Source organism: Sinocyclocheilus rhinocerous, unplaced genomic scaffold (assembly GCF_001515625.1).
Source record: "Sinocyclocheilus rhinocerous isolate Xijiao unplaced genomic scaffold, SAMN03320098_v1.1 scaffold1303, whole genome shotgun sequence".
NCBI classification, from domain to species: domain Eukaryota; kingdom Metazoa; phylum Chordata; class Actinopteri; order Cypriniformes; family Cyprinidae; genus Sinocyclocheilus; species Sinocyclocheilus rhinocerous.
In genome coordinates, this window is record NW_015625581.1 from 354,019 (window position 1) to 366,008 (window position 11,990).

The following is an 11,990-nucleotide window of genomic DNA, read 5'->3' on the forward strand; positions in this document are numbered from 1 at the left end:
ATGAACATGAATTAATACTGAGCAATATTTATAAATTAACAGTAACCTACATTAAAGGGATAGTTCACCCAAAAATGTAAATTCTGTCATCATTTATTTACCCTCATGTCGTTCCAAATCTGTATGAGTTTCTTTTATCTGTGGAGAATAAAGATATTTTGAAGAATGTTGGTAACCCAACAGTTTCAGTTGCCGCCGACTTTAATTGTATTTTTGTTCATATAATAGAAGTCAATGGGAACCAAAACTGTTTTGTTACCAATATTTATTTATTTTTAAATACATAATAAATACATATTTAATTTAATTTAATTTAATTTAATTTAATTTTATTTTATTTTAGAGTTGAATTGATCAAAAAGAAAGTCATGCAGGTTTAGGTAGTGTCATGATCAGGTAGAGTAAATGATGACATACGTTTCATTTTTGGGTGAATTGTAATAAATGCTGAAAAGAATTGTTGTTCATTGTTAGTTAGATAGCTAATGCATTCATTTGCTTACAAATAGGACCTTATTGTAAATTTAGCCATATATTAAAGGAATAGTTCACCCAAAAATGAAAATTCTGTCATTAATTGACCATTCGCAAAGAGCTTGATTGACAGGTGATCTGACCAATCATAGCGCCAAATCCGCCGTCTTGTCCGACAGCTACGACCAGAAACTAACAATAAATTACATTTTCTGCCTATTAGATTGTTTTATTAACATCTACACCTACCCAACCCTAAACAATAATGCAAAAATAGTAATTGTTATTGTACAGTGTGACAAAAATTATGCTATATTGATGTGTGCATGCCTAGTAGCTGCAGCTGTATCCCAACCACAAATCAGACAGGAGAGTAGATTAACTTCGCTGGACTTAAACTTGAAAAATGGTGGGTTCCACGGTTGAAATAAAATACATTCTGATGTTCATTCATTTTCATTTCATGCTTTAAGTAAATATGTAAAGACGATCGGTTCACGTGCCGCTTTAACTGAGGCAATACAGTGATCTATCATTAAAGGGCCACAAAACGGTATTTATTGTTTGCATTTCTTTAAATCCGAGAGTCCTGAGACCTTGTTTCATACCAGAAGTAACCTGCTGAAGTAAGACCTTTGTTCATCTTCTGAACACAAATTAAGATATTTTTGATGAAATCCGAGCACTTTCTGACCCTGCATAGACAGCAAAGGAACTACCACGTTCAAGGCCCAGAAAAGTAGTAAGGACATTGTTAAAATAGTCCAGCCAGAAGCATACTGTCTGAGGTTGACGTTCACACAAAATACAATTGAATTCCCTTTTACTCATTTTACTTATTACTATTTTACTCATGCAAGACCAACTCCTGTCTACTTCAGTGGGCAGCTTCTGAAATCTCGAAAACCGCTTGCCAAATTTACATTCAAATAACATATTTAAAATCAGCAATAAAATCTGACCTAAACTGTCCTATAAATGTTTTTTTTTTTTTTTTCAGGCTGGTCCAGCCAGCGTGCATGAGCAGTCCCAAATGAGCATTTCACAACACTGAAACCAGAGCTTCAGTGACACGATGCCTTTACATACTGGCGATTGGCAAATTTTTTATTTAAAAGCAGACCCATTCTGCCATATTGCCATATATTAATGTGGTTTTTGTCTGTGGTCTTTTTTTAATAATTTTTTTTAATACACTTGCATATTTATGTCTTTGGCTGTTTTCTTGCTGTTCTTATATTGTCTTGTGCTATGAATGCAGTATTTTTCACAGTACTGTGTTAAGTGAAAACTGTTTTCGATTGTATAGTAATTCGCCCATCCTTTTTATGAAGCGGAGAACACACCCTGTGTGATGCTTTCTGCTTGTTCAAACTGCAAAAATAAAGTAGAACTTCAAGATTGAATTTCTATAATATAATTTACAAGAGTAGATTAACTTCGCTGGACTTAAACTTGAAAAATGGTGGGTTCCACGGTTGAAATAAAATACATTCTGATGTTCATTCATTTTCATTTCATGCTTTAAGTAAATATGTAAAGACGATCGGTTCACGTGCCGCTTTAACTGAGGCAATACAGTGATCTATCATTAAAGGGCCACAAAACGGTATTTATTGTTTGCATTTCTTTAAATCCGAGAGTCCTGAGACCTGGTTTCATACCAGAAGTAACCTGCTGAAGTAAGACCTTTGTTCATCTTCTGAACACAAATTAAGATATTTTTGATGAAATCCGAGCACTTTCTGACCCTGCATAGACAGCAAAGGAACTACCACGTTCAAGGCCCAGAAAAGTAGTAAGGACATTGTTAAAATAGTCCAGCCAGAAGCATACTGTCTGAGGTTGACGTTCACACAAAATACAATTGAATTCCCTTTTACTCATTTTACTTATTACTATTTTACTCATGCAAGACCAACTCCTGTCTACTTCAGTGGGCAGCTTCTGAAATCTCGAAAACCGCTTGCCAAATTTACATTCAAATAACATATTTAAAATCAGCAATAAAATCTGACCTAAACTGTCCTATAAATGTTTTTTTTTTTTTTTTCAGGCTGGTCCAGCCAGCGTGCATGAGCAGTCCCAAATGAGCATTTCACAACACTGAAACCAGAGCTTCAGTGACACGATGCCTTTACATACTGGCGATTGGCAAATTTTTTATTTAAAAGCAGACCCATTCTGCCATATTGCCATATATTAATGTGGTTTTTGTCTGTGGTCTTTTTTTAATAATTTTTTTTAATACACTTGCATATTTATGTCTTTGGCTGTTTTCTTGCTGTTCTTATATTGTCTTGTGCTATGAATGCAGTATTTTTCACAGTACTGTGTTAAGTGAAAACTGTTTTCGATTGTATAGTAATTCGCCCATCCTTTTTATGAAGCGGAGAACACACCCTGTGTGATGCTTTCTGCTTGTTCAAACTGCAAAAATAAAGTAGAACTTCAAGATTGAATTTCTATAATATAATTTACATACAGATCAGGGGACATCTTAATAAAATAATGCTTCATTTTAATTTAATAATATAATTTTTGTTTTATATTAATAATACTATATTTAAATTATTTAAATATTTCAATTACTATTATTTATTTGTAATTATTTATTTTGTAATAATAAAATGGTTTTACATTTTTTGATACATTTTTATATGAAATATCAGTACTTGACTGGCATTCCAAGAGACTGTGAGACATCTTGAAAAAGTGAGCAGTGAGGAAATTACAGTCATGTACCGGCATCAGTTCTTTTAAATTAGATATTGATCCGTATAGATCATTGGAATGGTTTCCTCTGTGTTATAGATGATAATATGAGGGCATGCACTGATTTTGTGTGAGGTTTGTGTGATTTACACAGTACAGCGTAAAGTAAGCAACGGCTGCTGGGAGATGAGCTCTGTGCTGTTAGCAAACACTCCGCGCTCGTCCCTGCTGGCACAGACTCATGTCAGCGTGCTTGTAAAGGACTTCCTGTCTGACTGTGTGGCACAGTTGTCACAGTAGGGTTTGTGCCCTATGCTGTTTACACCAAGAAAAGAGAGGAAGAGGACGGGGGAGTCTGAGCACAGTACACAAATAAGACCATAACTCAGTCGCCTCGCAGTCTGGGCACCTTCCATCCATGCATGATTCAACAACTGCTAGATCCACGTCGCCCATCAAGACTCGAGTCGCAGCGGGGGCTACAGTCAATCACATTTGGAGCAGAAGATCTCGGGGTAGTCGCGATCACTCTTTGAGGGCATTACGCTGATGGACGCATGTCAGGCGGCGCGTATCAGTGGTGTGACATACGAGGATAATTCGCTGTCTTACATCCCTGCCGCTTAATGGATTCGAAAGGCAGGAGATCTAACAGGCAGAACAGAGAGAAAGAGAGAGAGAAAGACACTTCTCTCATTGCCACCGTCTGGGTTTTACCTGTCAAACCCGGATGTGGCTCTTGTGAAGAGCGGCTACGTTCACACAGCAGCTGAATACAATGTCAGTCCTGTTTTAACAGGGCTACATACAGTTACTTTCGCACATAGTTTGGTTCTAACCCAGAGTGACATGGCCTTTATGTAACCGAACTGACTTCCTTAAATTTTCAAGACTCACATTTGAGGTTGTGTCTCGACTGAAGCTTTTAGAAGCAGCCGGTGTTTTCCACCAGAGCTGCTGCCGTCAGTTTTGTGGTCTGGGCACGCTCCAAATGATGCGCTTTGCAATTCAAAACTGCTGGCGGTTAATTAAGATTTGATGGATGAACTTATGATTGGACTCATTTATTAAATAACATCCTGTCAATTGTGATAAGAGGTCGCAGCGTTATGGATGTCACCATCTTAGATATTTACTTCAGTCACTGTTGTTATGGTTACGGCAGTGGCAGAGATTTTCTTTCAATATGTGGGTGCAAATTATAGAAAACAACCATATGTATGTCTACATATTTAAAATTGTGAATATAACTGATAAAATCTATAGTGCTAAAATAGATTTTATAATAGCAACTTATATAATATTATTTTATAATATCACATAATATGTTTGCCATCTTTTTAAAATAAAGTAAATATATAATATAATATAATATAATATAATGTAATATAATATAATATAATATAATGTAATATAATATAATATAATATAATGTAATATAATATAATATAATATAATGTAATATAATATAATATAATATAATGTAATATAATATAATATAATATAATGTAATATAATATAATATAATATAATATACACTTATTTATATAATATAACACTTTTATAATATGATTTCTCTGGTATATCTGGTGTAATGACAGTTTTTTTTAATTTTATTATTATCATTATTCTTAATAATTCGTTTAAAGATAAAAAAAAAGAGTTCATTAAAAAAAGAGTCCATAGATAAAAATAATTAGAATTAAAATATTTTAATTTTATGAGTGGAATGTTCTTCAAGGTTCCCACTCTTTTTAACCAATAAATTGAAATGATTTTTCGAGTTATTTGTAATTTACTGGATAAGGATTTTTAAAAAATACTATTATTTTTAAATAATAATACTAATATTTTACTCAGAATTTCTACTCTACAGATTTGCCTAACTAAAAAAAACTACATTAATTATGAATGAATGAATGAATGAATATTATTAAAAAATTGCATGCCATTTTTGAAAAATTATGAAATTACATGACTTGTCCAGGTTTAGAAATCACACTTTTAAAATTAGGCTTCCTCGTATATCCAGGCTGTGTCATCCTGTGTGAACCCTGTTTTTTGAAAGATAAAACACCTTTTTTAAAGCTTTCTAAATGTTATTTTTGATCATTTTAAGTCATTGTGAGACATCAAGCGTAGCGTTAGTTCTGGCAGGTCACGTTAGTCAAGCTCGCATCAGCTGACTCTCAGCTGATCCCCATCTATCTATAGGAATACGACACCTATCTAAGCATTCATATATAAGGTCCCGATCAGCAGTTTTCGCATTGCTCAATAGCTAATTACCCTCCTCCATCCCCAGCTCCGCCTCTGTCAGTCGGGATTCAGCCTTCTGATTCTCAGTTGAATCAGACTAATTCTAAAATGTGTACATAACATTATTGAACTTTAACGATATCTGCAATGCATTTGTTGGTTCTGTTCTGTTTACCCTGGGGGGTTATTGCTGCTCTCCCTGCTCTCATCCATGCTAGGCTGAATGGAGGCGCAGGGAGTTCTTGCCCAGAACAGAACCATACCGCCAATCCAAACTGTATGCTAATTGTCAATCATCTTTGACAATAGTGGTCCTGACAGAACCATATGCTCCTGCCCTTTGGTTATGAATCACTGGTTTAGGGGACATTTCAGTTGGTAAATTAGCTAAAAACCAGCTTGGCTGGTCTAAGAGACCAGCTAGGCCAGCAAAAGCCCGGTTTTGTCAGGCTGTAAGATCAGTTTAGCTGGTTTAAGCAGAGTTTTCTTTGGCGGTGGTTACAGGCATTATTCACGACTAACAAAAGTGTTGTATGAACAGGATCATTTGAGAGCCACACCTGTTAGTAAATACAGTTGTCACTCCCAAACGCTTTGTCTGTGTGAACATAGCCAATTATCCGACCCTCTTTAAACGAACACCCAAACAAATAGATAATTAGCTATTTTCTCTTAAGATCTTGTGTACTGTGCAACTAATTACATTTCGAAATCAACAGGCTGATTAGAGTGTTACTCGTGATGCCTGGCAGGTGTGACTAAAGGAAGAAGAAACCGCGGTGACTTTGAGAGTTTGAACGTCTTTGTTTTGGAAGAAATGGCTGAGCTGACAAATCTTCTCTTCATTCATACCGTGATGTTGCCGTAGGACTTATCAGTTGAAAAGAGAGATGTCCTTTGTTGTTCTCCGAAGGCTTCCCTGCGTTACATCACATAAATACTACTGTGCCCAATAAAAAGAAAGCGACCCACAACACACAGAGAGGCAGGGGAGGACAACCACGCTGACAAAGCCATCAAATTGCCATATTTATTGGGAAAGTGCCATAAGCAATATTACAAGACTGTTGAGTGATATTTTAACTGAGCTATGCATTCGTTTTACAAGTTCAGGAGAACAGTAGCAGTCCTTTCCTTTTCAACCAAGCATCAACAACGATCACTTCAAGGGGAGCTTTTGAGCATCATTAGTCTGGTGTGTACATTTCAGACTTATTTACTGACTGAAGGCGTGGGAAACTAATTAAGTGAAAGACACTGAACGGGCACTCATTAGGCAAGCGATCCATTTGTGCGTGCAAGCGTCCTGCTGACTCCTACTGGAATAGGCCGCTTGCGGATTCATTGTTCTAATGAAGTTGGCATAAGCCACCCGGTGCCAGTATAGTGACAAATCACTGTCGAGCTCCCACCAAGTGAGACATTTTCAAGGCAAACAGTAAAAAGTCAAGCATATTCATTACTGAATAGAGCTATGTGACAGAATGTGTCAATTAGATGATGAGATTTTATGGTTTTAGAAGAAAAAAAAAAAGCACAAACAGTAAGAATTTGACACTTTAGCCACATTTAAAAATGTTTGAATGTCTAAATACCAAAGTGGCAAGTAAGAAAACATTGTCCATAAAAACTATCGTTCAAAAGGGTTGGTAAGATTTTTAAATGTGCTTAAAAGAAGTCTCTTATGCTATTGGATAAAAAAAAAAAAATTGTTTTGTATTTGAATATATTTTAGTGTAATTTATTCCTGTGATGCAAAGCTAAATAAAGCTCCAGTCTTCATATATGTGTCACATGATCCTTCAGAAATTATTCTAATTAAGTTGTTCTGCTTAATATTTTGTAGAAACCATAATACATTTTTTAAGATTTTTTTTTCTGTATAGAAAGTAAAAAAAAACAATTTATTTGAAATTAACAGTGTATAAGTTTTGACTGTCACTTTTGATAAATTTATAGCATCCTTGCTGAATAAAAGTATGAATTTCTTTTTGAATAGCCATTGTATACAAACTAGAGTCAGATAATGTACTTTACCACAGTCCTATGTCACAAACACTTAATCAGGACTACTGCTGTGTTATTACTGCACTGATTTTTCAAAATGTGAACACTGTTTAAACGGCAAAAAAAAATAAAAAAAATAAAATAAACATTACTTCTTCTCCCCACAGCTGACAGTTGACTGGAGATAATGATATGGCGCGAGAGGCCTGGCTAGTACAATATTACACAAGTACTGTAGTTTGTCTAGGGGAAAACACTATAGCCAGAGTGTCTGTCTGCAACGTAAGATCTGTCCCTGCATGATGCAAATTGATCTGGGAATCAGCCCAAAAAGAGATGTATGCCTGTATTTGTGTGTGTGTGTCAGCATGGGGATGCCCAGAGAGAGGTCACTCATAGGTGAAATCACCACCTCCATCCCAGTGGCATTCTACTGAGTTTGGTCTGGCATGCAGAGTTTACAAGTTGTAAGAACAGAGAAATTGTACATACAGATTGTTACATAATAAACAGAAAGTAAACACTTGTATAAACGCTAACTGAGTTGTGTAAATGTGTAAAATGTATTGCTGTGAATTGTAGGTCAGTATAAGGATATTTCAAAACCACTTTTTGTAATTTCTAGTACTTGCTCATAATCTCTTTGAATTATTCTTTGCGCGCAAAAAATATTCTTGTAGCTTCATAAAATTATGGTTGAACCACTGATGTCACATGGACTATTTTAACAATGTTCTTACTACCTTTCTGGACCTTGAACGTGTCAGTTACGCTGCTGTCTTTGCAGGGTCAGAAAGCTCTCGGATTTCATTAAAAAAATGTCTTAATTTGTGTTCCGAAGATGAACGAAGGTCTTATGGGTTTGGAACGACAAGAAAGTAATTAATGACAGAATTTTCATTTTTGGCTGAACTATCCCTTTAAGATTTGTTAATGTTTTTAAAAGAAGTCTCTTATGCTCACCAAGGCTGCATTTATTTGGTTTAAAATGCAGTAAAAAACGGTAATATTGTGACATATTATTACAATTGAAAATAAAAGTGAAAGTGACATGTGGCCAAGTATGGTTACCCATACTAGGAATTAGGCGCCCGGGGAGCAGTTGGGGGTTCGGTGTCTTGCTGAAGGGCACCTCAGTCGTGGTACTGAAGGTGGGAGAGAGCGCTGTACATTCACTCCCCCCACCTACAATCCCTGTCGGTACGAGACTCGAACCCGCAACCTTTGGGTTACGAGTCCGACTCTCTAACCAAGGCTGCATTTATTTGGTTTAAAATGCAGTAAAAAACGGTAATATTGTGACATATTATTACAATTGAAAATAAAAGTGAAAGTGACATGACATGTGGCCAAGTATGGTTACCCATACTAGGAATTAGGCGCCCGGGGAGCAGTTGGGGGTTCGGTGTCTTGCTGAAGGGCACCTCAGTCGTGGTACTGAAGGTGGGAGAGAGCGCTGTACATTCACTCCCCCCACCTACAATCCCTGTCGGTACGAGACTCGAACCCGCAACCTTTGGGTTACGAGTCCGACTCTCTAACCATTAGGCCACGACTTCCCCACAACGCCTAACTCCTAACTATTTATTCCTGTGATGGAAACGCTGAATTTTCAGCATCACTACTTCAGTCTTCAGTCTCACATCAGTCTTAAAAAGTCATGCCAATATGATGATTTGGTGTTCAGTAATTATTTGTACTTAATTATTAACAATGGTTCTTCTTATCAATGTTGAAAACTATTTCAACTAGATTAATGTTTTTATGAGAATCATATTATAATTTTTTTTCTTTAGGGATTCTTTGATATATAGAAAGTTCAAAAGAAGATCTTTTTTTAATATAAATATTTTGCAACTTTAAAAATGTCTTCACTGTCACTTTTGATCAATTTAATGCATCCTTGCATAATAAATGTATTAATTGTCTTTTTTATAATCGTTCTTACCTTTAACTTTAGAATGGCAGTGTATCACAGTTTCCAATTTGAAATTGTAATAATATTTTATATAATATAATATTTTTTGCTGTTTTTACTGTGTTTGTGATCAAATAATTACAGCCTTAGTGAGCATAAGATCATTTTTTGTTTTATTTATATATTAAAAATCTGTATTATTCTAAACTAATTTGTGTCAAAGTCAACTCTTTTATTTTTAGGGTCTTGGTCTTGTCAAGGACTCATGATCATGTGGTTTCGGTCTTCACTCAGACTCAACACTCTTCTGCTCTCGGTCTTCATTCAGTGAGCTTGAATCAGCCGGTCTCGGCTACAACACTATGTAATTAATTTGATGAATTAATCAGCATATCCTGTAATTAATTAGGTTAAATTTTGCATCGATTGACAGTCCTAGTATTTTCATGTACAATGAGCAGCACCTCTTCATCGAATCCCAGAGTTCAAAGGCACGCTGGAGGACAAAGTTTCAAAGTTCATTTGCTGATGCCATTTGAAAGGCTCTCTCTTAAAGTGAAGAAATCAATAGTGGTATTAAATCCTTAGAGCTGGACCAAGAGGGACTGAAACGGAGTGAGAGAGAGACAGATCCTTCACTGTGATCTTGCATCACAAGCAGTCTGGCCGGCACTCAAGCCTTATCTAAAGCCATAGTGCCGGAGACTTAGCGCCATATTTCACAGCAACCACACACGGTAACGCCACTGCATGCGTCTGAAACAGCTCCAAGTCTGTGGTGTTTTTATGGAGTGTTGGAGAGACAAGGTATCTGTCACCCTGAGCGCAAGTGTGATGTCGACCAGCGCAAACGCAGAAACACTGAGAGCCGTACTACGAGTCGCACTCAGGTGCACACAATCTCTGCCACAGCGTGCAAGAGCTCGATGAATAATACATTCTGTGCAAAGGAAAACATTTGGATTACTCAAGAGCAAAGACAAATACCTTTTAAGTTCCATTTGATATGACTTGCTCAAGTAAATTATTCATTCTCTGAGGGGGAGGCTTCGTGACGAATCCAACAAACGTTGCATTCAAACTACACGTCTGAGGTAGGCCTGTGCACTTTTGTGCTACTGTAAGTATCTCTGAAATATTTGAAAGGCTCTCTCTTAAAGTGGAGAAATCAATAGTGGTATTAAATCCTTAGAGCTGGACCAAGAGGGAATGAAACGGAGTGAGAGAGAGACAGATCCTTCACTGTGATCTTGCATCACAAGCAGTCTGGCCGGCACTCAAGCCTTATCTAAAGCCATAGTGCCGGAGACTTAGCGCCATATTTCACAGCAACCACACACGGTAACGCCACTGCATGCGTCTGAAACAGCTCCAAGTCTGTGGTGTTTTTATGGAGTGTTGGAGAGACAAGGTATCTGTCACCCTGAGCGCAAGTGTGATGTCGACCAGCGCAAACGCAGAAACACTGAGAGCCGTACTACGAGTCGCACTCAGGTGCACACAATCTCTGCCACAGCGTGCAAGAGCTCGATGAATAATACATTCTGTGCAAAGGAAAACATTTGGATTACTCAAGAGCAAAGACAAATACCTTTTAAGTTCCATTTGATATGACTTGCTCAAGTAAATTATTCATTCTCTGAGGGGGAGGCTTTGTGACGAATCCAACAAACGTTGCATTCAAACTACACGTCTGAGGTAGGCCTGTGCACTTTTGTGCTACTGTAAGTATCTCTGAAATACTCTAGGTTTGGGATGTTTATTCCAGCCTGCAAGACCAGGGTGTTTTTATGCAATTAACAGTTATTTAACAGATGAGGTTCGTAGTGTAGAAGTTGCTAAATGGTGTTGTAAACAACTTTTACATGCAGGCTCGGCACAGGATGCCTGCAAGGGAGCAAAAATCATGCTTTTATTGTGTCATTAGTCTTGTTATACCGATCCAGTGAACATATTATATTTGCACACAGAGACCAAAAAATAAAAATAAAAATTGCATGTATTCGAGAAAATGCAACAAGAAAAAAAGAAGAAGACATGCAATAATAAAATAGGAATGCACAATATATTGGTACTATATGGGTTATCAGCCAATATTTTGATTGAAGAGTTTTTTGAGGGTATATATTGGCTAATATTTAGTATTTAATTGTGCTCATTTCTCCATCTCAGAATGGATTTTAAAAATGATTATTTTTTAATTTATTTAGACAAAATAGTGTAGAATTTTGCTCATCAAAGCTGCATTTATTTGATAGTATCTTACAATGTTACTGTTTTTATTACAATTTAAAATACTGTTTTCTATTTAAATATACTTGACCCTGGAGCACAAAACCAGTCTTATGTCGCCGGGGTATATTTGTAGCAATAGCCAACAATACATTGTATGGGTCAAAATGATAGATTTTTCTTTTATGCCAAAAATCATTAGGATATTAAGTAAAGCTCATGTGCCATGAAGATATGTTGTAAATGTCCTACTGTAAATATATTAAAACTTAATTTTTGATTAGTAATATGCATTGCTAAGAACTTAATTTGAACAACTTTAAAGATGATTTTCTCAATATTTAGATTTTTTAGCACCCTCAGATTCCAGATTTTCAAATAGTTG

At 36.2% G+C, this 11,990-nt stretch overlaps 1 protein-coding gene across 2 annotated transcripts in view; it reads left to right on the top strand.

The window, feature by feature from the left end:
• The window catches only part of elfn1a (extracellular leucine-rich repeat and fibronectin type III domain containing 1a), a 119,798-nt gene that overhangs the window by 31,624 nt on the left and 76,184 nt on the right, over nucleotides 1-11,990 (top strand). The gene's annotated exons all lie outside the window — the stretch shown is intronic.